The following is a 23,207-nucleotide window of genomic DNA, read 5'->3' on the forward strand; positions in this document are numbered from 1 at the left end:
ACTATCTAGTCTATTACAATGCTACTTCATTACTCTATTCCAGCATCTTTGAATATCTTCATAATAGTATGGAAATGGCAATGCTTCTTTGTTCTCAAAAACCCAGTTGAATAGGCTACCACATTCCATTTGCATCCACTCGACGCATGTGACTGTGTTGTCACTGTCAACAGATATTTGAATTCTTTATCCGTCAGGTTCATGATCATCCGTCGAGTTATTGATCATCCGTTGGGTTGTCTAGTTGATCATCTGTCGACTTCATTGTAGTTTATCCTTCCGATAGCAATCTGGCACTTGACTTCATTTCATTTATGCAGAATTACAAGACATCATCTATGTACAATTAATCAACCTATTCTGCATATCTAGTTAAAGTCAACATGACTTGATAACTACTAACAGAATCTATACAATGGTGTATGCAGAAATGTGCTACAGACTTATTGTTACATAAGCTACTCACTCGATGGATAATGAGTTATCATCCGTCGGGACTATAATGAGTCATCCGTCGGGACTATAAATCTTATCCGTCAAGTGCTACATAATTTCACTAAGTAAAATCTATCAAGGTATTTTGTTCATGAAATCATCAAGTACACAACATATGCACAACACTTAGACTTGAGACTGTTTACATAAAAATACTCCAATCTAATCTTTTACATTTTTACAGACTCAAGTGATATAATACAAAATACAAATTTAGATTATCACACAACTAATTCTTAGGTTTGTCAATTTGACTTAATCTTGTTAAGGTACATGCATGTTTTGCACAACAACATGATTTGCTACACGTTAGAGATACGTAGGCATTTTGTGAGAGCAGATTTAAGTCACGAAATACAAGCGCGGTTATTAAAACTCGAAATACTCGAAACCTCCCATTAATGACATGCCCAAGATTCACTTCAGATTTTTATCCACAACAATAGTCTAATACAAAATAATATATATAATTGATACGGATTAAAACAAGACTAAATTAAATTAAAGATATTTTGTATACTATTAATGTGGGCTAAAATTTACCATTTAAAACTAAAATATCGCTTATTTCAAAAATATCACTAACTTATACATGTATATGTGCGAATATATATATAATTATCATCAAATTATATTATTTAAAATTTAAAATTTAAAATTATTAAATCTCATATCATAAAATTTTCAATTTAATTTATATTCAAAGAATTATATAATAAAAATTGTGCATCGCACGAATTCTAAGTTACTAATATTTTAATTTGACATTATTGAAATAATTTGTAATAATAAAAAGCGATTTTTTGGGTCCGGAAAGGAAAATATTCGATCTTGAAATAATTATATCCTATTATATGAATTTAACTTGGGTTACAGGTGTGGTAGCTGTATTGACTGCATCTTTTGCTGTAACCCGAGGAAACCTTTGCACGCCTCCGTTTCCTTTTGAACAAAAAACCCCATTCCTTTTGAACAAAGAAACCCCATTCAGACCCCAATAGAAAAAGTTGCAAACCAGATCCTCAGAAGACAAAGCTTCTTCTCCAACTACAGCTTTCATTGCCTGGACATCTTTCCCAATGGCATAGTTTGCATATAGCTGTGATAAAGACACGAACAAATTGTTAAAGAAAAATAAGGTCGCGGGCTTTTTAAGCTCAGATAGCAAACTTTTAGCAGGCAAAAGAAGCTACATCGAGCAGACATAAGGGGGGAAAAGGGTACGGCTTACTTATTTTTCTTTTAATTCATATGTACCTGGTTTGACACATCTGAGTGATCTCTGCGAGTCATGCCCTCTCCAATAGCACTCTGCGGCGCACAAATGACGCCATTTGATAGAAGTTTATAGTATATACATCTCGAGCAAGATAGTACGAGTATAATCATACTAACAAAACCATGCACTTACCTTCATTAAACGAGACAAAGATGGGAGCACATTGATAGGCGGATATATCTGCATCATCAAACAGATAAAAACTTTCAAGCATGTTAACAAGCTACGTCTAGTCATGATGCAATAATCATAAAGCATGTATGTAATTTTCTTATCAATAACAAGAAAAAAGGAGGTCATTAGAGCAGCTCCAATGTTGGGTTGCCCAACTTACCTTTTTTCTGGGGTCCGCATGTGCCACGTCAAATAGGGTTGGTCAAGTGAAACAAATGGCCAACTTACTCCAATGCTATGCCCACTTCCTTTAATGTGTAGGACCCAATTTATTCATATTATATTATATTTTCAAATAATTTAATTTTTATTAAAGTAATTAATTCTTTTTATTCAAATTTAATATAATTTTATTATGTTGCAATTATAGTAATAAAATTAAAGTAATTTAAAAACATCTCACACAAAAATATTAAATTTAAAGGTTACATAATAATACTAAAAATGTAAAAATAACACATGAATGAAAAACATAATTATCAAAATACATCACACAAAAGCACTAAATTTAAATGTGTATGCATGCCAAGTTATAAAACAAAAAGTAACAAACAAAACATAAACAGTAAAAGTAAAAAGTAAAAATAAGGTAAAAAGACATTAAATTATCATAAATAATTGAAATGCCACTGCCCGAGAAAGTGGGCGTGCACATTTCATTTCAATTCCTCCAATATATATCTTATGTACCCGTGTCAGTTTGCATGGTCCAATGGAGAGTTGTGTATTACATTGGGACTGCTCTTAACATCTAAAACTTATGTCATAGGTAAAACACATGATTGAAATCTCTTTCAAGTTATCTTAATGTGGACCAACACATATAAGCAAACAGAGGGCACATTTGCCCATTCTTAATGTGGACCAACACATATAAGCAAAAGTGATATAAACATCAAAATGCATTTATGGCGTAAACCTCTTATGCAACTGGCATGCAACCAACAGAAATGGCAGGACCATGGAGTAAAAAAGTGTCAATCGAAATAAACGTAAGAGCAAGTTAAGAGAAACACGTTCTCAAAAAAGAGTACGACACTATATACTAGTCACTTCTCAGATCCTGCTTTATCTTCTCAAAACAATAGATCGACATAGTATTTGCTCTACAAGTAAATGTCTTCGCATAGAGCAGTAATTTATGTGATAAAATATTTTTATACACCGAGGAAAATGTGATACGTATTTAACACCACAATACAACAGCATGTTATAGATGCCAGTGGGTCATAGATTTCATCGGGAACATTTTCTGAAATAAAAATTACTCAACTCCAAACTATAGTTTTATCAGATATACTCTGGATGCTTAACAGGACTACATAAGTTGTAGCTAATTGGTTCAAATTTAGGTAATATTCCCTCACCACGCATTCCCCAATGATTTCTTAGAACTTGTCGGTTTTGGAGTTGTCTGTCAATGTATATTTGCCCCTCAGTAATATAGCCAGTAAGATCCGGAGTGGGGTGTGTAATATCTGGTCATTTATTAATTCAAGTCAGACAGGTTTAATTACATATCTACAAAAGCATAATGATTTTAAAAAGACTTTCAGATGTTTACCATCATTCGATATTGTCAAAATTGGTATTTGCGTTATGGAACCTTTTCTTCCTTCAATTCGTCCAGCACGCTCATATATGGTTGCAAGATCAGTATACATATACCCAGGATACCCACGCCTTCCACGCACTTCCTTACGAGCAGCAGAGACCTACAACAAAATGTAACCTTTTTAACAACAAAGAACCTCTAGTTTAATACTCAAGCAATCCGACAGAGCATAACTGGGAAAGTAATTAAAATATGAACTCCTGTATGGTGATTATTCTTAGAACAAGACGTATATATAAAGATTGATATATGTATTTGACATGAGATAATTCATTTTATTGCTCAACTCCAGGATGCCGGAGAACATGAACATAATTACCTCACGAAGTGCATCAGCATAAGAACTCATATCTGTTAGAATTTCAAGTACATACTTCCCACATTCATATGCTAAATACTCTGCAGTCGTCAGGGCAATTCGAGGAGTAATAATACGTTCAATTGTGGGGTCATTTGCCTGTACAAGGAACATGTCAAGGAGAACTCAAAAGCTAGTATCTATCTGATAACTCCGGTGAGCGGGCGGCTCCGTCCGATGGCGTTTCTGGAAGTTCTGTGGGTGGATGAGGTGTAGCTGCTGGTTGGGCACCTGCAAAACAACACCGGAAGGGGGGTTTGGCTCCCACGGCGCCTCCGGTGTAAGAATAAGAACAGGCTTTGGAGAAGATGAAGGTATGTATACTTATGTAATTTAGAGGCTGCTGTGTGTGTGCGTGGATGTGTATGTGTGGTGGCTGCTGTGTGTTTTTGAGTGTATGAGGGAGTGTGAGAGTGTAAGAGTGAATATTTTTCCAACCCTAAACCCTTCAGCCTTGGGGGTATATATATCCCCAAGGTAGGGTTTAGGGGTAGTTACCTCTAAATCTGGGCCGTTGGATTTTGGGAGCGGAGGACGCCTGGCTTGGGGGGATTGCTTACACGTGTCCAGGGGAGGACCACCTTCAGAGTGTCCTAACGGCCTCTGACACGCGTCGTGCTTGTCTGGTGTGTTGGTTGTTGATAGCTGTCAAAGTCACGTGCCCACGTACCCTTGCTTGGCGGGTTGCGGGATGTGCATGTGTTTGCTAGGAACCCCCCTCATGGTGGCTTGAGTCCTGATCCAGATCCGGGTAGGCATTAGGTCCGGGTTCCGGGTTGGATCCGGATCCGAGTCATGGGATGGGCCTGGGTCTGGTCTCTCCATTTGATTGTACTGGGAGAGGGGGGTCTCGGTACATCGATTGAGCCCGGTATTCCATAGATCCAAGTTGATCCTTACCCGGGTCTCTCATACCCTATCATTTGCCCCCACTCCCTTATGCAGATTTTCTGGATGAGGGAGTAGAGTAGGGTTGCATATTTGACTTAGGAAAAAACTTTCTGCTCCTGGTTGCCCCCCAATCCGGATCTGGTGTAATAGATACCAATCCGGATTAAGGTAGAATAGTTGCTTCAGAAAAATTTCTGCTCCTGGTTGCCTCCCAATCCGGATCTGGTGTAATGTATACCAATCCGGATTAAGGTAGAATAGTTACTTCAGAAAAATTTCTGCTCCTGGTTGCCTCCCAATCTGGATCTGGTGTAATGTATACCAATCCGGATTAAGGTAGAATAGTTGCTTCAGAAAAATTTCTGCTCCTGGTTGCCTCCCAATCCGGATCTGGTGTAATGTATACCAATCCGGATTAAGGTAGAATAGTTGCTTCAGAAAAATTTCTGCTTCCGGTTGCCTCCCAATCTGGATCTGGTGTAATGTATACCAATCCGGATTAAGGTAGAATAGTTGCTTCAGAAAAATTTCTACTCTTGGTTGCCCCCCAATCCGGATTTGGCGTATTCTAGAGAACTATAGTATCAGAAATCAATCCGGAGTGATATGGATCCGGGTAGTCCTTCGGGATCCGGGTAGGATGCTTCAGGTTCTGTGAAATTTTTCAGAAATTGTAACGTTTTTCGCTCAATTTCCCCCCATGAATTTTAATTTCGACAGTTGTTTTCCTAGAAAGTCGCCCCCATAATGATTATGGGGTTTAATGCGGTTTAATGTGTATATATTTTTTTTGTAACTGTTGGGTGAACCAGTGTTTGGACGCCACGTGGCAGGGGAGTTACTCTTTCCTGGGCCTATAAAAGGCTGCCTCCCCTCTTCCATTTCATTTTTTATTTTTCATCAAAGAAAGCCAACAGTCATACATCTCTTTTTCTCCCAAAAAATTTGAAGTGTTGCTTTCTCTGTTGGAGCTCTCCGTCTCTGTGCCGTCGTGTTTGCCCATTTGTTCTCAATTCGTAAGTTTTATCCCTTCCTTCTTCGATTCCCTGTGTTTTATCCGCGCATTTTTTCAACGTTTTCCGATTTTGCATGCTTCAATTTTGTTTCTTTACCTTCGAATCCATGGTACCGGTCAGTGTTTTAGTGTTTTTTGTGTTAGGTACGACTGTTTGTGTGTAGATCTGTGATTTTTTGCTTGTTTTTGTTTGATTTTGGTTGTGATTTTGGGTTTTTGTACTCGATTTTCTGGGTTTTCTCTATTTTTTCTTCGTGTTCTTGATAGAATATAATTGCGTATATATGTAAAAAGGGGTGGATTTTGCTGTTTGATTCTTGTGATAACTGTTTGTGGGTAATTGTTTTGATTTTGATCCGGGTCGAGGGTCTAGGATCCGGATATGGGGAAGGTTTTTGGGTAGAATTATATGACTTGGGTTTTTAAGCTGTTTTTGGTTGCTTTTGATCCGGGTATGGGTGTTTGCCATGAGGATCCGGGTATATGGGTTTTGTTTTAAGTTTTTTTTTGCTATGGATCCGGATCTGGGTATTTGCCATCAAGATCCGGGTCCATGGTGGTTTGCTTTTGTGGATTGTAGTTAACATGATCCGGATCGTTGATGTTTTTCCAGGTTGGACTTGCATTGGTGGTCCGGATCATTAGGTTATAATAATACTAACATAACACACTTGATCCGGACCTCTTAGCGAAACAATTAAAATATGTAGGGACCAGGCTAACTGACCTTCATTTTAATAGGTATATGGTCCAGATCAAGGAGTGGGCTAGAAAAGTCTATAACTGCTACCCAAACTTTTCTGGAGAGGAGAGTGACCCGGATTCATCTGGTAGAGAACAGATCCGGGTAGAGATGGTTAAGAAAGCTTCTGTTTCCGCCGAGATAATCTCAAAGTTCAGGTATAAGAGAATGTCTGGGGGTTCAGTTCCCTTCACGCCCGAGGGGTACTGGATAGATGTTAAGTATCACTTTGTTGAAAAGCCGACCGAGATAAAAAACGAGGTCTATTATAGCCGGGTTAGATATGATAGACAGCCCGACGGTCACCCCGGGGTATATAACCAGGAAGCTCTCGAGAGGGTGTTTGCTGAGTTTCCTATAAGCCGGGATCACTACCAGTTGAAGGACTCGTTCTCTGAGGCCGATCCGGGTGAGATGAACGAGGCGGTCCGGGCTGCTTTCCAGTTGACCCCAGATATTGAGTGGAGATGGCCAGAACCCCATGAGAGGATTTATCATCGTCCGGAAGATGGTTTTATCCCGGTCTGGATGGAACATCTCAGATCCGGGTGGAGCCCCCGGTGCCATATGTTCATAAAGCACCTCTGCAAGCACGTGTACAGGATATCCCCGATGCAAATCACTCCGAATGGGATAAAGTCGATGACCTGGTTCATCGCTTGCTGCAACAAATCCGGATTCTTGCCCACTTTGAAGCTCTTCCACCAGATTTTCTACCTATCCAAGTCAAGTCAGAAGCCTTTCTATGAGATCGTGTTCCGGGCCTCGGAGTGTAGTTTTGGCCCGGGCAGAGCCAAACCAATAATACACCAGTCTTCTTTGAAGTACTGGAATGGGGAGATAATCCTTCTGAAGGGATATAACTTGGCCTATCTCCCTTACTTTACTACTGAGGGGGTTCAAACTAAGTTTAACCCGGCTGTGCTCGAAGACCGGGTTGTTACCCAGATTAGATGTTTCTGTGAATCTCTCGAGTTCCAGCCAACTCGGGACACATTTATGAACCATAAGCTGCTTTTTAATCTAGGCTGTAAGTTTTCCTTTAATTTGTGCTGCCCTTGATCCGGATCTTCCTTTCATCCTGGGGATCTGGGTCCTGTTTCAATTTTCTTTTTCTTTTTGATTTTGGATGAGATGCTTGCCTTTGATCCGGATCACTTTTACTCAGTTTGATGATCCGGATCAACTTATAGTTTGCTTGTGGAATGTATAGTTTGTTGCCTCTAATCCGGATCTCTTTCACCCATCTTGATGATCCGGATCATGTTCCAGTTTGCTTTTAATTTGTTTGAATAAATTTGTTGCCTCTGATCCGGTTTAACCTCCCTTTGTTTTATTTCCACAGGTCTTCCTCATTTCAACTGCAATTTTCTGAAAATCATATCTTCTTCTGCATATGCTGCTGCTTTCAACACTCTCGGGCTGGCCTTTAAGACAAGCAAGGGAACCCCTGGTCCCGGATCTGTAGATATTGAAGGAGGGGCCGAGTCCTCCGTCCCTCATAACATCCCGGATCCGGGCCACGAGTCTGAGCCCGAGGTCCAGGAGATTCCGGGCGGTGATGACCCCCCAAGGAAGAAAAGAAAATTTGTTCCGGCCAAGCCACCACAGGGCAAAGCTGTGGTTTCCAACCGGGTTGTATGTGATTCGGAAGGCCGAGGGCCCGATGGAGAGGCCGTGAAGATAGGTACCAAAACTCTAATCGACCTAGCCGGGTTCATGTCCAGTATCCCCTCCGAAGATGACTGGGAGGAGGTAGAGGGGTACAGCATGGCGGCTGCCTTGAAAAGGGTTACGGGTCAATGGGGGCAGGTGATTTCTGAATTTTTATGCTCTTAGTTCCGGATTATGCCCCCCAATTCACTTTGTGCTTTGCTCATAATTATGTTTTTTTTTCTCAGCTTGGGAGTGCAATATCCATTTGCTCTGATGTTGCTTTTACTGGGCTCAAAGAGGCCAACAACCGGACTAAAGCCGAGAAGATACTTTCTGATTCCTTGAGGGGAGAGCTGGAGGAGGCCCGGGAGGGATTCCGTGTGGTGGAGTCCGGGTTGAATGAGAAGCTGAAGGATTCTGAGACCCGGGCTGAGGAGCTGGCCAAGGAAATGGAGAGGCTCAAGGTCGAGCTTGCTGCTAAAGAAAATTTGAACAAGGAGGCTATCATTGCTGAGTTCAAGGCTAGCGATGTTTATGACTTCGAGGTTGCTCAGGCCGGGGTTCCCGAGGTTCGTAGGTCCTGGGTCGTTGCTGAGTGCCACATAAAGACCGACCCCTTGGCGTCCTGGGAGAGCTTCATCCAGGAGTTCCTCGCTGTAAAAGCTGTAGTTGACCAGCTTTGCATAGCTTCTCGGGCCCAGCCCATGTAATTTCATTTTCTAGGATTTCTCATTATCGTACTTTGATTTGAACTGTGTAATATTTGGATTTGTTCCAGGTTGATGGCAATCCGGATTGTGTTTTAAACTCTTCTTCCGTTATAGGAAATATTTGCTTTTCTTCAATCTGTTTTTTTTAGGAATCCGGATCCTGGTTATGGCCCCTAATCTGGGTTGATATCAGGGTTGGTCCGGGTATGGAACCGTGTCCGGGTTGATGCTTACTTTTTTGCTTTATGTACTTAGAAAATGTGAGTACATAGTGGTTGCTTGCAACCCGGATTTGAATGCTAATCTGAGTTGTTTTTTGCTTTTAAATTTGCTTTCAATCCGGGTATAAAACCCACCCGGGTTGATGTTTGCTTTTTTGCTTTTACTTAGAAAATGTAAGTACATAATGGTTGTTTGCAACCTGGATTTGAATGCTAATCCGGGTTGTTTTTTGCTTTTAAATTTGCTCTCAATCCGGGTATGTCTAACCCGGATTGGTGATTGCTCCATTTACTTAGGATTTTTCTAAGCAAATAGTGGTTGCTTTTGTTTTTTGCTTCTAACCCGGGTATGAGAACGTACCCGGGTTGTTTTTTGCTTCCATAACTGATAATTTAAAGGTAATAACTTTCTAAGAAAGGAAGATTCTTTTCATTGATTTGCAAAAAAATTTCATACAAAATATAGGATCATAGATTGGTTGCTTGCCATAGGCTACAAGTTCTGGTTGCTTTTGGTTGCTTATTCTACTGGTAAAACTTTCTGAGCCTGAGTCCATGCCATGTGTTTGGTATCTCAGACTCATCCATGTGCATTAGCTTGTATGTTCCTGGCCTTAGAACTTCCTTGACTTTGTATGGGCCTTCCCACTTTGGCATTAGCTTCCCAGTGTTGGTGCGGTCTGAAGCTTCCGTGTCTCGAAGGACCAGGTCTCCAACTTGGAAGTTTTTGACCCGGGACTTCTTGCTGAAGTGCTCTCTTATTTTCTGCTTATACTTTTCCATTCTTGCCATTGCCTGGTCTCGGACTTCATTAATTAGCTCAATATTCGTTCTGAGCCCCTCCCCGTTTGCTATTTCATCAAAGTTGATTGCTCGATGGGAGGGTGATCATACTTCAATTGGTAGCATTGCTTCAGTTCCATAAGCCAGTTTGAAGGGGGTTTCTCCTGTGCTTGTTCTGGGGCTTGTTCTGTATGCCCAGAGTACATTAGGTAATTCTTCTGGCCATTTGGTTTTGCTTTCCCTGAGTCTCTTCTCTATCCCCCTGAGAAGTATTCGATTTGTTACCTCAACTTGGCCGTTTCCTTGAGGGTAGGCTACTGATGACTTCTTGTGCCGGATGCCCCTTTCTTGAAGGTAGGATTCGAATTCTGAACCAACGAACTACGGACCATTATCTGAGACCAGTACTCTCAGGATCCCAAACCTTATCAATATGTTGTCCATGAACTTGATGCAGTCTTGTTGGTTTATTGTTCTCATTGCCTTTGCCTCTACCCATTTTGTCATATAATTAATTGAAACCAGTAAGTATCTGAGGTCGCCTCTGGCCCTGGGAAAGGGTCCCATGATATCGATGCCCCATACGGTAAATGGGATTGGTGATAAGACAGAGGAGGGTAGGACTGGGCTCATCCGGGTCACATTGCTGAAGAGTTGGCATTCCTTGCATTTTTTCACAAAGTCTATTGAATCCTGGTGAATAGTAGGCCAGTAGTACCCCTGCCTTATGATTTTGTGAGCTAGTGCTTTTGCGGACATGTGGTCCCCGCAGATTCCTTCGTGAACTTCCATGAGGCAGTACTGTGCCTCTCCTGGGCCTATGCACTTGAGGATTGGGGAGGAGAAGGTCCGGCGATAGAGTATTCCCTCTTCAATGAAGAATTTTGAAGCTTTTGCCTTTAACCTTTGTGCCTTCCCTTTATCCTCCGGGAGCTCTCCCTTCTCCAAGTAATTAATGAATGGAGTCATCCAATTTGGACTGTTATCTATTTCCATGACATCCTCAGACTCTGTGCTTGGTTTCTGCAATTATTCGAAGTAGACGGAGCAATCCAGGTTTGATGAATTTTGAACAAGCTTAGATAGTGTATCAGCTTCTGAATTTTCCTCTCTGCATATTTGGATGACTTGTATTTTTGGTATCAAGGCGAGGTAGCTTTGGACCAGAGCCTGGTACTTGGCTAGAACTGGATCCTTGGCTATGTACTCGCCATTTGTTTGCTTTACGACGATCTGGGAGTCGCTGTAGATTTTGAGATTCTGGATCCTGAGTGTTCTTGCTAGCTTCAATCCTGCAATCATGGCCTCGTACTCTGCTTGATTGTTTGTTGCTGAGAAGCTAAATGAGATTGCTGTTTGGATTGTGAATCCTTCTGGGCTTTTTAGGATGAGCCCGGCTCCTGATCATTCATTTGTTGAAGAACCATCAACTTTGAGGGCCCAGGCTTCTGTTTCTTGGTCTGTATTTCTCTCAGGGTCAATGCTCATGGGCACGGGCTCTTCATCTGGGAAATTGCATTCTATGATGAAATCGGCTAGAGCCTGGGCTTTGATTGATGTTCTAGGGATGAAACTCAAATTGAATTGACTTAGCTCAACTGCCCAATTTACCAATCTCCCTGAGACATCTGGCTTGTGTATTATCTTCCTTAAGGGTTGGTTAGTTACAACCCATATCTCCCTTCCCTGGAAGTAGTGTCTGAGCTTCCTGGATGCTGTGACTAAGGCAAAAACAAACTTTTCTAGCCTCGGATACCGGGTCTCTGCATCTTTTAGCACTTGACTCACATAATAAATTGGTTGCTGTTTGCCATTCTCTTCCCTGATCAAGGCTGCTCCAACTGCCAGGGCCCCTGCTGACAGGTAAAGGGATAGGAGTTCCCCGGGTTGAGCTTTTGTTAACACAGGGGGTTGAGAAAGGTACCTTTTGATTTCTTCAAATGCGCTTTGGCATTCCGGGTTCCAATTAACTTCTCTCTTGTTGGTTGCTCCTTTTAACAGGTCAAAAAAGGGTAGGCATCTCTCAGCTAGCTTGGAGATGAATCTTCTGAGTGCTGCTAGTGATCCTGCTAGCTTCTGCACATCTTTTTGTGTTCTGGGGGCCTTCATCTCTTGGATTGCCTTTATCTTTTCTGGGTTGGCCTCAATCCCTCGGTTGCTTATCATGAATCCAGTGAATTTTCCTGCCCCTACTCCGAATGTACATTTTTCTGGATTGAGCCTGAGAGAGTATTTTCTCAAGTTGTCGAAGCATTCTCTCAGGTCTCCTATGTGCCCGGGGATGCTTGTGGATTTTGCAATCATGTCATCCACATAGGATTCCAGGTTCCTTCCAATCTGGTCCTTGAAGATTTTATTCATTGCCCTTTGATATGTTGTTCCCGCATTAGTCAATCCGACAGCAGCATTACATAGGCATAGACCGCCCTGTGGGTGATGAAGGCTGTCTTTAGAATGTCTCTGGGATTCATCTTGATCTGGTTGTACCCCGAGTAGGCGTCCATGAAACTTAGCATCACGTGCCCAGAAGTCGCATCAATCAATTGATCAATATTTGGCAAGGGGTAGGGGTCTTTGGGGCATGCGTTGTTCAGGTATGTGTAATCGATACACATTCTCCATTTTCCGTTTGCTTTTTTCACCATCACTACATTTTCCAGCCATTCCGGGTACTTGACTTCGCATATTATTCCAGCTTTCAGTAGTTTCTCAATTTCTTTATCGATTGCTTTCTGCCTTTCTGGGGCAAAATTTCTTCTCTTTTGCTTGACTGGCTTCCTCTCTGGGTTGACATCCAAACTATGCATCGCTATGGATTCATCCAACCCGGGCATTTCTTTCGGGGTCCAAGCGAATATATCAGAGTACCCTTGGAGTAGCGATACCAGGTCTTTTCTGAAATTAGCCTCGAGCCCGGATCCTATCTTTATCTTTTTGGAAGGATCGCTTGTACTGATCAGAATTGTTTCTGTTTCAACAGCGGCCTCTATCTTGGATTGATCCGTATTTGATACCATCTTCTGGATCCGAGCCTCTGTGTTCTTTTTCATATAAATCTGAACCTGGGCTGACATCTCTTTATTGTTTCTTTCTCCAATTTTTTCTGGGTTGGTTGCTTGCACAGTAGGGTTGGTTTGGCCAAGGCCTAGGCTCAATTCAATCCCTTCTGTGACTTGGTTGCTTTTTTGCTCTTCTGAGCTTGGTTTGGTTGCTTTCGGATTTGAGAGGGACTCTATGACCTGAACTTCTTTCCTCGCATCGTCCCTTGGGTGGGGGCGATGTTTCTTAATACTTTATTGTTTCCGGAGTACCACGGCCTTTCTCTTGTTGTCTTGGTGGGTTTCAGCCATTACCAGAGCCTGGCTATAACATCTTTCAGCTACCTCATAGTCTCCCTTGATTTCTCCTACCCCAGTTGGAGTTGGGAATTTGATTTTCAAATGTGATATGGAGGTGATTGCTTGGATCCTGGTCAAGGCCGAGCGCCCGATTATGCCGTTGTAGGATGAAGGAGTATTGATCACGTAAAACTTTATCACATGGGTAACTTGGTTTGAGCCCGATCCGAATACGACTGGCAAGTATAAAGTTCCCTGGATCGGGACCAAGTTGTTCCCGAACCCATACAGAGGGTCCTCTTGGCATTTATTGGAGCGTACACTCCCAAGCTTCATCCTGTCCACAATATGCTTGAAGAGTATGTTTACTGAGGATCCATTATCGATCAACATCCTTCTTACTTCGTTGTCAAAGATATCAAGTGTTACAACCAAGGCTTCATTGTGATTCGGGTTGACTCCTTTATAATCCTTGCTGCTGAATGAGATCATCATCTCCGGGTAGGATTGAATGGAGAACACTTCATCTCCTGAGCCCGGGCTCCTAGGGGGGGAGTACGAACCTCCTAGGACCACATTCACCACATTCTTACCTTTCCTTTGCCTTTCTTCTCTCTGATTTTTCTCCCTTGAGATGTATTGATTCAGGTTGCCTTTCTTGACTTGATCTTCAATGAAGTATTTTAAAGAGAGACAATTTTCAGTCTTGTGCCCATGGGTTTCATGATAGTCGCACTGCCTGTTGTAAGGCCTGCTCTCTGGGGGAGTCTGCATTGGCTTTGGAGGATAGTAGAATGGCTTTCCCTTGATCTCCTTCAGTATCTCTTCGCGGGTCCTGTTTAGTTGTGTCCACTCTGGCTCTTACCTAGGCTCCCTTTGCTGCCTAGGGGGACCGCGATCACTTTTGGATTCTGTTTTAGGACCCAATCTTTGGAATATTGGGGTGTTTTGTACAACATTTGTTTGCTGGGTTTGGTTGCTTTGTTTGAACTTTTTCTCCTGATGGTAACCCCCTTTCGGTCGGTCATCAGAAGATTTGTTCCTGTTTCCTCCATTCCGATTCATTCTCATTGCCTGAAGAACATCTGTTTCTTTTATGAACCGAGCTGCCATGGAATAAGCAGCGGCTAAGCTTTGGGGCTCTTTGTTTATCAACTCCACAATATACCTCTCATTGTATTCTGGATCCAGGTTTCTTCGAAATATGCTTAGAGCCTCCCTTTCATCGAGATTCGAAACTTTGTTGATGGCTTCCTGGAACCTCCGCATATAGGCTGAGAGTGCTTCGTTATCATACTGGCGGATTGTCTCCAGGTGGCACGTGTGCATTTCATGTGTTTTATTGGCTCTGAATCTTCTAAGGAAGGCTCCTCTGAATTCTTTCCAGGAGTGGATGCTTCTTGATGGGATTCTGTTGAACCATCTTTGAGCCCCCCCTTTGAGAGTCGAGGCGAAGAATCTGGATTTCGTCAAGTCATTGTAATAGTATATCTGAGCTATCTGTTCGAAGTAGTTGAGGTGCTCTTCCGGATCCCCCAGTCCATCGAAAGAGTCGAAGTTGTAGTGTTTGAGATTTTTTTGTCGAGGGATGGCTTCTAGGGAGTGGCTGAAGGGCGTGAGGGTCTCCCCAACTTCCACCCCGGATTCTTTCTCCATTTTTCTCTGGAGCTCGTAAATCATGTCCTTGAGATCTTTCTGACCCTCCTCTTCGTCATTAGAAATAAGTTCGGGGGTAGGGTCCCTCCGAGTTCTTTTGCCTCTTGCTTTAGCTAGGAGCCTCTCCTTCTCCAGTTGCATTCTTTTCTGAATTTTTTGCTCCAACTTTTCTTCCTCTTCCTTTCTTATCTTTTCTCTGATTTCTTCTAACTTTTTCTTTCTGGTTGCTTCTGTCTCCTTCTTGCTAGGCTCCTTTTGATTTTTCTTTGACTTGGCCCCAATTCGGTCGAAGACAGATCTCCTGGATTGCTGAGAGTCCCCGGACTCTTCTTGCTCATCATCTTGTTCAAATTCCATCTGAGCCCGGGCTTGTTCATCTCTGTAGAGCCTGATTGCTTCAGCAAGTTCGTGGCTTGTTAAGTTGGCCATATGCTCCTCTGCAACTGGAACATTGGTATACTTGTACTGATTGAGCTCTATGATATTTCTGGCATCCCTTACCGGGGTATTCTGCGTCAGTGGTTGCTCCTGGAAGATCTCTCTGTCTCCTCCAGGTTCTTGGGCTTGAGAGGGGTCTTGATCCTGAATGTGGGTACTAGCGGAGGGCCTACCAGCTGTACTTTTTCCTGCTCTTGCCATTACCACAATTGTACAAACAACTGACCAAGATTTGAGGCTACAAATGTGGATCTGAGGTTGCTTTTTTGAGTGTTACAAAAAATTTCCAGAATAACAGCAAGCAAACTTTTTGGGTTTTGCTAACAATAATACCAAACAAGAACAGCAGGCTCTTGAACATAAAAGAAAATATGCAAGCTAAAACAGTTTAGGGTTTTAAAATCACCAAGACTATCAAACCCCAGACTTCAAGATTATCAAGATTATCAAACCCTAAACAGCTAAAACTTAACAAACAAGAGCGGGCTCACACAAACGTGGCCTAAAGCAACAAGCTCACACAAACGTGGCTAAAATGAACATTCATATTCAAGAAAGGGTTTTGCTATTTACGTTCTAGCGCCAAATGATAACTCCGGTGAGCGGGCGGCTCCGTCCGACGGCGTTCCTGGAAGTTCTGTGGGTGGATGAGGTGTTGCTGCTGGTTGGGCACCTGCAAAACAACACCGGAAGGGGGGTTTGGCTCCCACGGCGCCTCCGGTGTAAGAATAAGAACAGGCTTTGGAGAAGATGAAGGTATGTATACTTATGTAATTTAGAGGTTGCTGTGTGTGTGTGTGTGCGTGGATGTGTATGTGTGGTGGCTGCTGTGTGTTTTTGAGTGTATGAGGGAGTGTGAGTGTGTAAGAGTGAATGTTTTTCCACCCCTAAACCCTTCAGCCTTGGGGGTATATATAGCCCCAAGGTAGGGTTTAGGGGTAGTTACCTCTAAATCTGGGCCGTTGGATTTTGGGAGCGGAGGACGCCTGACTTGGGGGGATTGCTTACACGTGTCCAGGGGAGGACCACCTTCAGAGTGTCCTAACGGCCTCTGACACGCGCCGTGCTTGTCTGGTATGTTGGTTGTTGATAGCTGTCAAAGTCACGTGCCCACGTACCCTTGCTTGGCGGGTTGCGGGATGTGCATGTGTTTGCTAGGAACCCCCCTCATGGTGGCTTGAGTCCTGATCCGGATCCGGGTAGGCATTAGGTCCGGGTTCCGGGTTGGATCCGGATCCGGGTCATGGGATGGGCCTGGGTCTGGTCTCTCCATTTAATTGTACTAGGAGAGGGGGGTCTCGGTACATCGATTGAGCCCGGTATTCCATAGATCCAGGTTGATCCTTACCCGGGTCTCTCATACCCTATCACTACCCATAACCTTAACTGAAGATAGAACCAATTCTAACAGATATATATATCTTTAATAATATCACTTATTTATCTAGGAATACCAAGTTCAGAAAGAGGGTAACTCTCTCCATTTATCCGTTCTCCTCAAAATCACGTTTGAAAAACTGTGCTGTCTCCATGTTAACCCCCATAGCAGCAAAAACTATCGCAAAATTATCATCCTCCCCATCCTGCATATGCCAGGAATCAGTCACGACAATATGGCATTTTAAGAATATAACATATCAGCTTATTTCAATCGATTGAACCTCAGGGTAAACAACAAAGACAAAGTATATCCCACTTATATATACATCTTTGTAGCTAACGAATTACACATTTACTTCCTAATGACATGACATATCTGTTTTAGAGTGATTCATTGTACCTCTAAAAGATTTTCAGTTTTCTCTAGTCGCTTGACTAGACCAGCCTGACGACATATCTGGGCAGCAATTTCATTGTGCGGAAGACCTGCCGCAGAAAATAAAGGGATTTTCTGCCCTCTAGCAATAGAATTCATAACGTCAGTCGTTGAGATCCCTGTTTGAATCATCTCCTCAGGATAAGTTCTTTCACTAGGATTAATTGAACTTCCTGAAATGGAAAAACATAGAACATGGCACTTTATTATAGACATGCAATGGAAGAAGTACAAAGAATTTCTGGATAGCACAGCCAGTAAAGACTTGCCTGAAATATCCAAATACGCCTCAGCCAAATAGGAGGACCATTGTCAATTGGTTTTCCAGAACCATTAAATATGCGCCCAAGCATGTCAAGTGAGACAGGAGTTTTTAAGACCTATATCAGGTATCAAAATCCGTTCTTAGAAAGATAAAAATGATGCTTAAGGTAATGTAAGTGGGATTGACCATAAAAAACTATAAGCGCTTGCTCCCGAGTTTTTTAATGGGAAGAAAAGAAGTGTTTAGCAGGTAAAGTACTTTCATCCCATTTTTAGAGTGAAAGTTTTGGAGCGAAAAATTGTTAAATTTATATTCATAAACACTTGTTTTCGCTCCTTTTAAAAATTTGGGAACATGATTATGAAGGGAAGTGAAACTAATTTATTTATCTTTCACTTGCATTCTTTCCCTTTTAAAACTCGGGAGTAAGGGGTAAAGCTCTGTTTATAGTGTTCGCATCATACATGATACACCAAATTTAAATAGTTTCGTGTACAAAAAAAAAACGCATGTTAATTGTTTCCACTTTTTGCTTCACATCCAACAAATTCTATCTTTAGATACCGTTTTTGTAATTTTAAATACCGTACGTAGGCTGATTGGTTACTTCTTTTAATGATAATTAATATAGTTCAGTTGCTAATACAATGAAGAAAATAGTTATACCTCTCCTGTAAATTGCACAGTTGTATATTTATTGTCGATCCCAGACGTTCCTTCAAAGACCTGGTCAAGGAACATGAAACAAACATATATTTGAGTCGATGTACTTTTTACAAAATCTAAAACAGCATATGATAGAACGTTAAAAATCAAGAACCCCTCAAAACATATTTCATCAATCAATAGTCAGCTTCAAATTCCTAAATACACAATGAGCAATGTCTGTGACTATCAGCTGACAATGGTTGGATAGTTTAAACACTGCCAAGTTCTGATTCCGGCAAGTTATTTTAAAAGGGTTCATGCACATTGACTTTTTAATTGGGATCTCAACCTGATTGTAATGGGTATGAGGAGATAATATCTCTACTTATACCCTAGGAAGTACCAACACGGATGCGGGGACACGGGAAACGGATATGGGGACACGGGGATTCGTCAATTAGTAAAGAGTAGTGGATATAGGACATGGCAAAAGAAGTAGAACTAGAAAAATATATAGGACATTTTATATGCCAAACAATAAACAACTTCATTCATAGTAGATTAGTAGTAAAAAAAAGTTTCTTTCACAGTAAGAGATGAATTAAAATAAAATTTATTCTACATTTTCATTAATAGAAGAATGTCCATCTGGAACAGCTCATATTTCTGGTTCATCAAGAAAGAAATGCAATCTCTAGAACACCTTCCACTTGTGATGAAAACACGGTGAAAACAGATATGTGCATATAAAATCTGAGAATGTTGACAATTAGGGTAAAGATCAGATGGTATTGGGTAAAGATACCTCAATAAATACATAAAAATAGGTATTAACTACACACCTCAACAGATAAAATTAAATTTCATCGAGGATAGCATAAATATTTGCAACTAAAACATGCCTACACTTTCTCCGAAAGGATATATGATGAACTTTAAGAAGCTAAAACCAGATGGGAAGTTTACATTACAAACATTAATGGTGAGATAACACACTCACTTGATTAGCATAGAAAAAAGTAGAAGGCATATTGCATAACTACGGATTTGAAAGCCTGAAATAATGATCACCTGAACAACAGCTTTCTCGCCATCAACTTCGAGGACTTGACCTCGCCGAGTTGTTCCATCTCCTAAACGAATGTTGACAATCTCTTGAAACTTGGGTCCCTGAAAAATTAGAGAGGGAAACATAGTGTGTCGTATATATTTATCCACAAATAACATAATGTGCACAAAAAATATTAAAATATATTGCTGTTAAGGACAGAGAAACTGATAATCACCTTCACTTTATCAAGGATAACGAGCGGCCCAGCAACTCCAGATACTGTCCTATACTCTGCATTAGCATGTATTTAACGTGGTTAGCAAAGATATGATGTAGACCTGTTAAAAAGACAGTAGCTTCCGCTTTTTCACCAGAAGATGATAAAACAAGTAAACTTACCCATGCCAATCTCCATTGTTCCCTCATCCATGTCAAAATTGTTTTCACCACCCATATTTATCTGAAAAAAATAAATAAATTACGATACACTAGGAAAGCTAGATAGTGAAAGATAGCCATAATCTGCAATTGTTTCTGTCAGACCCACATTAAGAAAAAAAGAAGAACTGGTAGATTACATAAGGCATCAGCTAAATATGAATAAGCTAACAATGAAGCATTGGATTCAGTTGCATGATGTGCAAGGTACTAAAATCAATAAAACCGATTCTGATGGCATGCGAAACGTGCATAATAACAATTGTTAAATGGGATACATTGAAGTTCTAACGATAATAATGTTCATCTATAAAGGAAATTGAAAATCCAAAATTTAAATTCATATGGTATAATAAAAGCAATTATCGGTTAAGTAACAGCCTAGCATAATACACCTCTACCTCTTGAGGATGAGAGGTCGAGGTTGAAGCCATTTGAGGAAATAACTAATTACATTTCTGCAGATGAGCATTACCATAAACAAAATCAAAGAAAAGTTAATAAAAGTCAGAAAACTAGTCTCCGAGAATGAGGATTCATTGAAAGCGTAGTAAAAGGTCAACAGTTCAAATTCCGATCATGACTAAATATATCATACATTAAAGAAAAATGTTAAACATTCCTGATAATCCCAGTTTGCCCCGAGATCTTCTCCTTACTTGGCCCGGACTCAAACTCCGTTTTGGCAGAAATGACGGCGCTGTCCGGTGTAGTTGTAGGGTGGTAACCTACAAAACAGAACCGGAGGGGGTGGCGTCCCCGCGGCACCTCCGGTGTGAGAATGAGAAAGGATTTTGAAGGAGTAAAGGGGCAAAATGGGAATTATGCAAGTGTTTTTATGGTGTGTACGCATGTGTGTATATGTAAGTATATGTGAGAGAGAGTGTAACCTGTAACCTTCCTTTTGTCATGCCTTTTATAGGCCTCCTATTAGGGTTTAGGGGTTTGTACATTTTAATCTAGACCGTAGGTGTGTCTTTTGGACTATAGGGCATGTGGACGTCTGGGATGCGCCAAAGTACTATCGAATCCGGACCGTAGGAATGTTCTGGATCCGGGGTACCTGGAGGGTGGTGATGTTGCCACGCGTCCTGGGCTCTCCATGGTTAAACCTGGGTGCTTTCTGGGCTCTTCTTAATGGGTCTTGGGCCTCTGTTATTGGGCCTGTATTAATATAGGCTATCACTTGCCCCCCACTCCCTTATGCGGGTTTACCCGGATGGGGGAGTAGAGTAGGTATTATTGTATCGGAACGCCTTTGCAAAAATTTTGGGGGTTTATTTGATTTGTTGCCCCCTAACCCCGGGGTCAAATGGGAATTAGACTCCGGGGTTGACTTGGTTAGTCACTTGATTTTAGTCCAAGGTGGGATTCCGTGAAGTACTTAGAAAAAATTTGGGGGTATATTTGATTTGTTGCCCCTAACCCCGGGGTCAAATGGTAATTAGATTCCGGGGTTGACTTGGTTAGTCAATTGATTTTAGTCCAAGGTGGGATTCCTTGAAGTACTTGGAAAAAAATTGGGGGTATATTTGATTTGTTGCCCCCTAACCCCGGGGTCAAATGGGAATTAGACTTCGGGGTTGACTTGGTTAGTCAAGTGATTTTAGACCAAGGTGGGATTCCTTGAAGTAGTTGGAAAAATTTTGGGGGTATATTTGATTTGTTGCCCCCTAACCCCGGGGTGAAATGGGAATGTGACGACTTTGAAAATTTTGGTTTGGTGGATAAGGACAATCCTAACACTTGATTTGACCGGACTCTGAAAAGCTGACGCTGCAAATCCGGAGTGTCAGACGACTGTTAGGATTCCAGCCGGGGCCGAAGATACATACATTGTATGCGTATCTTTTAAGTGTACCAGTTTTTTAATTTCCCCCCTTTTCTCCTAAAAAGTCGCGCACACGTAATGATTACGTGACAAGTCGTGTAATAACTGCTGTGCAGTTATTTTCTGGGACCAATCGGAGGGTGCCACATGGGGTGGGGGTTAATTTTTACCCAAAAAGCTTTCATCTTTCACCTGCCCCTCTTCCTTCTATAAATACCATCATCTTCCCTTTCTTTTTTCTTTTACGCGATAAAAGAGTTTGAGAGAGAGACTGAAAAATCAAAACCTTTGGAGAGACATTTCTGCGAGATTGAAGCCCTCATTTTTTCTCCTGCTAATTTGTAAGTTGTTGTCTCCTTCCTTGATTTTTCATGCTCTTCCGCCATGCATGTCATCGTTTTGTACTGATTTTGCTTCGCTACTGTGTACTTTTTTTTTGAGTTTTTGTTTCGCCATTCTTTCCTTGTTTTTGTGACTGCTTTGTTGTTTTGACCTTGAATCTGTGTAGTTGTGTGGGTTTTGTACGGTTTTCATGGTGGTTTTGTGTTTGATTTGTGTAAATAACATAGATTTTGCTAGTTTAACGTGCGAAAAAGTGGGTTTTCAATTGTGTAAAAAGTTGAAGGGCCCGGGGTGTGTTCTTGATATGTGCTTTTGGTTGTATATGTATGTATGTGTTGTAGATCTTGTTTTTGGGTTTAGTTTTGTACGCGAACTGTTTCTAAAACTCTTCTGTTTTTTTTGTTTTGTTCTTGTTGTTGGGTTCGGGTTTGGCATTGACTCCGGGGTGTGTTTATATAGATACACATAGTATATGCCAGGTAGCCACTTTAAGCGTACTGCTACCCTTAGAAATCGGTACCCCGAGCGGCCTAGAGGCTTAGGCGGACTAAACGCATTATACCCTTCTTCCTCTTCCTCCAGTATTAGCTCTGTAGAGATGCCTCCCCGAGTTGACCAGCCTCAGCAAGTTTTAGCCCATACTTTAGTCTTAGGCCCCGGGGGTACCTTGTCAAACCCAGATGGGTCTTGGGAGGATGTAGATGAGTACTTTGTCCAATGCCGAGTGAACCCTAAGCCCTTGGGCTTTTATTACAGAGATTTATCCGAGGCGTATGGGGGTCCGGATGGGTTAGGAGGTAGGGAGCCTTATGACGAGGACGATATGAACAGGAAGTTTTTCACCGCCCCGGGGACCAGGTATGAGTGTGGGGCGGTTCACAAAGAGATTCAAGATAGGTATACGGATGCCGAGGTGGATAGTGCCCTTAGGCTAGCCTTTAACCTTGAAGATAAATATGAGTGGAGATGGCCCGAGATTCACGAGAGGGTGTATCACAGACCAGAGGGAGGATGGGTCGGGATTCCCTTTGAACACCTCCGGGGCATGCGCCTCGGATTACATCAATTCACTAAATCCCTATGCCGGGATGTGTACGGGATTCCTTTCACCCAACTGGCCTCGAATTCCGTGAAGTGGATAAGTTGGTTTTTAGCCTGTTGCCATGCCAAAAACTACATCCCCGCCTTCAAACTTTTCCACCATATTTTTAAGATCAAGAGATCCACCTCTTGGCCAATATATGAGTTCTTGTTTAGGATCGAGGACTGCGGATATCCTTCAGATAAGATGGTACTCCCGGTCAGCATGTTGACATCACTTAAGGGATGACACCGGGAGTTTATCTTTGTCCGGAGTGGGGATTTGGAGTTCATGCCACTCCATAAGCTCGAAATTAAAACAGATAAATTTTCGGTCCAGCGGCTCGGGCAAGCAGCTCTCGCGA

The 23,207-nt window shown here is 41.8% G+C and overlaps 1 pseudogene; it reads right to left on the reverse strand.

Moving 5' to 3' along the window:
• Positions 1 to 1,345: 1,345 nt before the first annotated feature.
• Positions 1,346 to 19,605, reverse strand: LOC141695488 (V-type proton ATPase subunit B 1-like; annotated as a pseudogene).
• Between the last annotated feature and the right edge of the window lie 3,602 nt (positions 19,606 to 23,207).

The sequence above is a fragment of the Apium graveolens genome, chromosome 11 (assembly GCF_009905375.1).
Source record: "Apium graveolens cultivar Ventura chromosome 11, ASM990537v1, whole genome shotgun sequence".
Taxonomy (NCBI): domain Eukaryota; kingdom Viridiplantae; phylum Streptophyta; class Magnoliopsida; order Apiales; family Apiaceae; genus Apium; species Apium graveolens.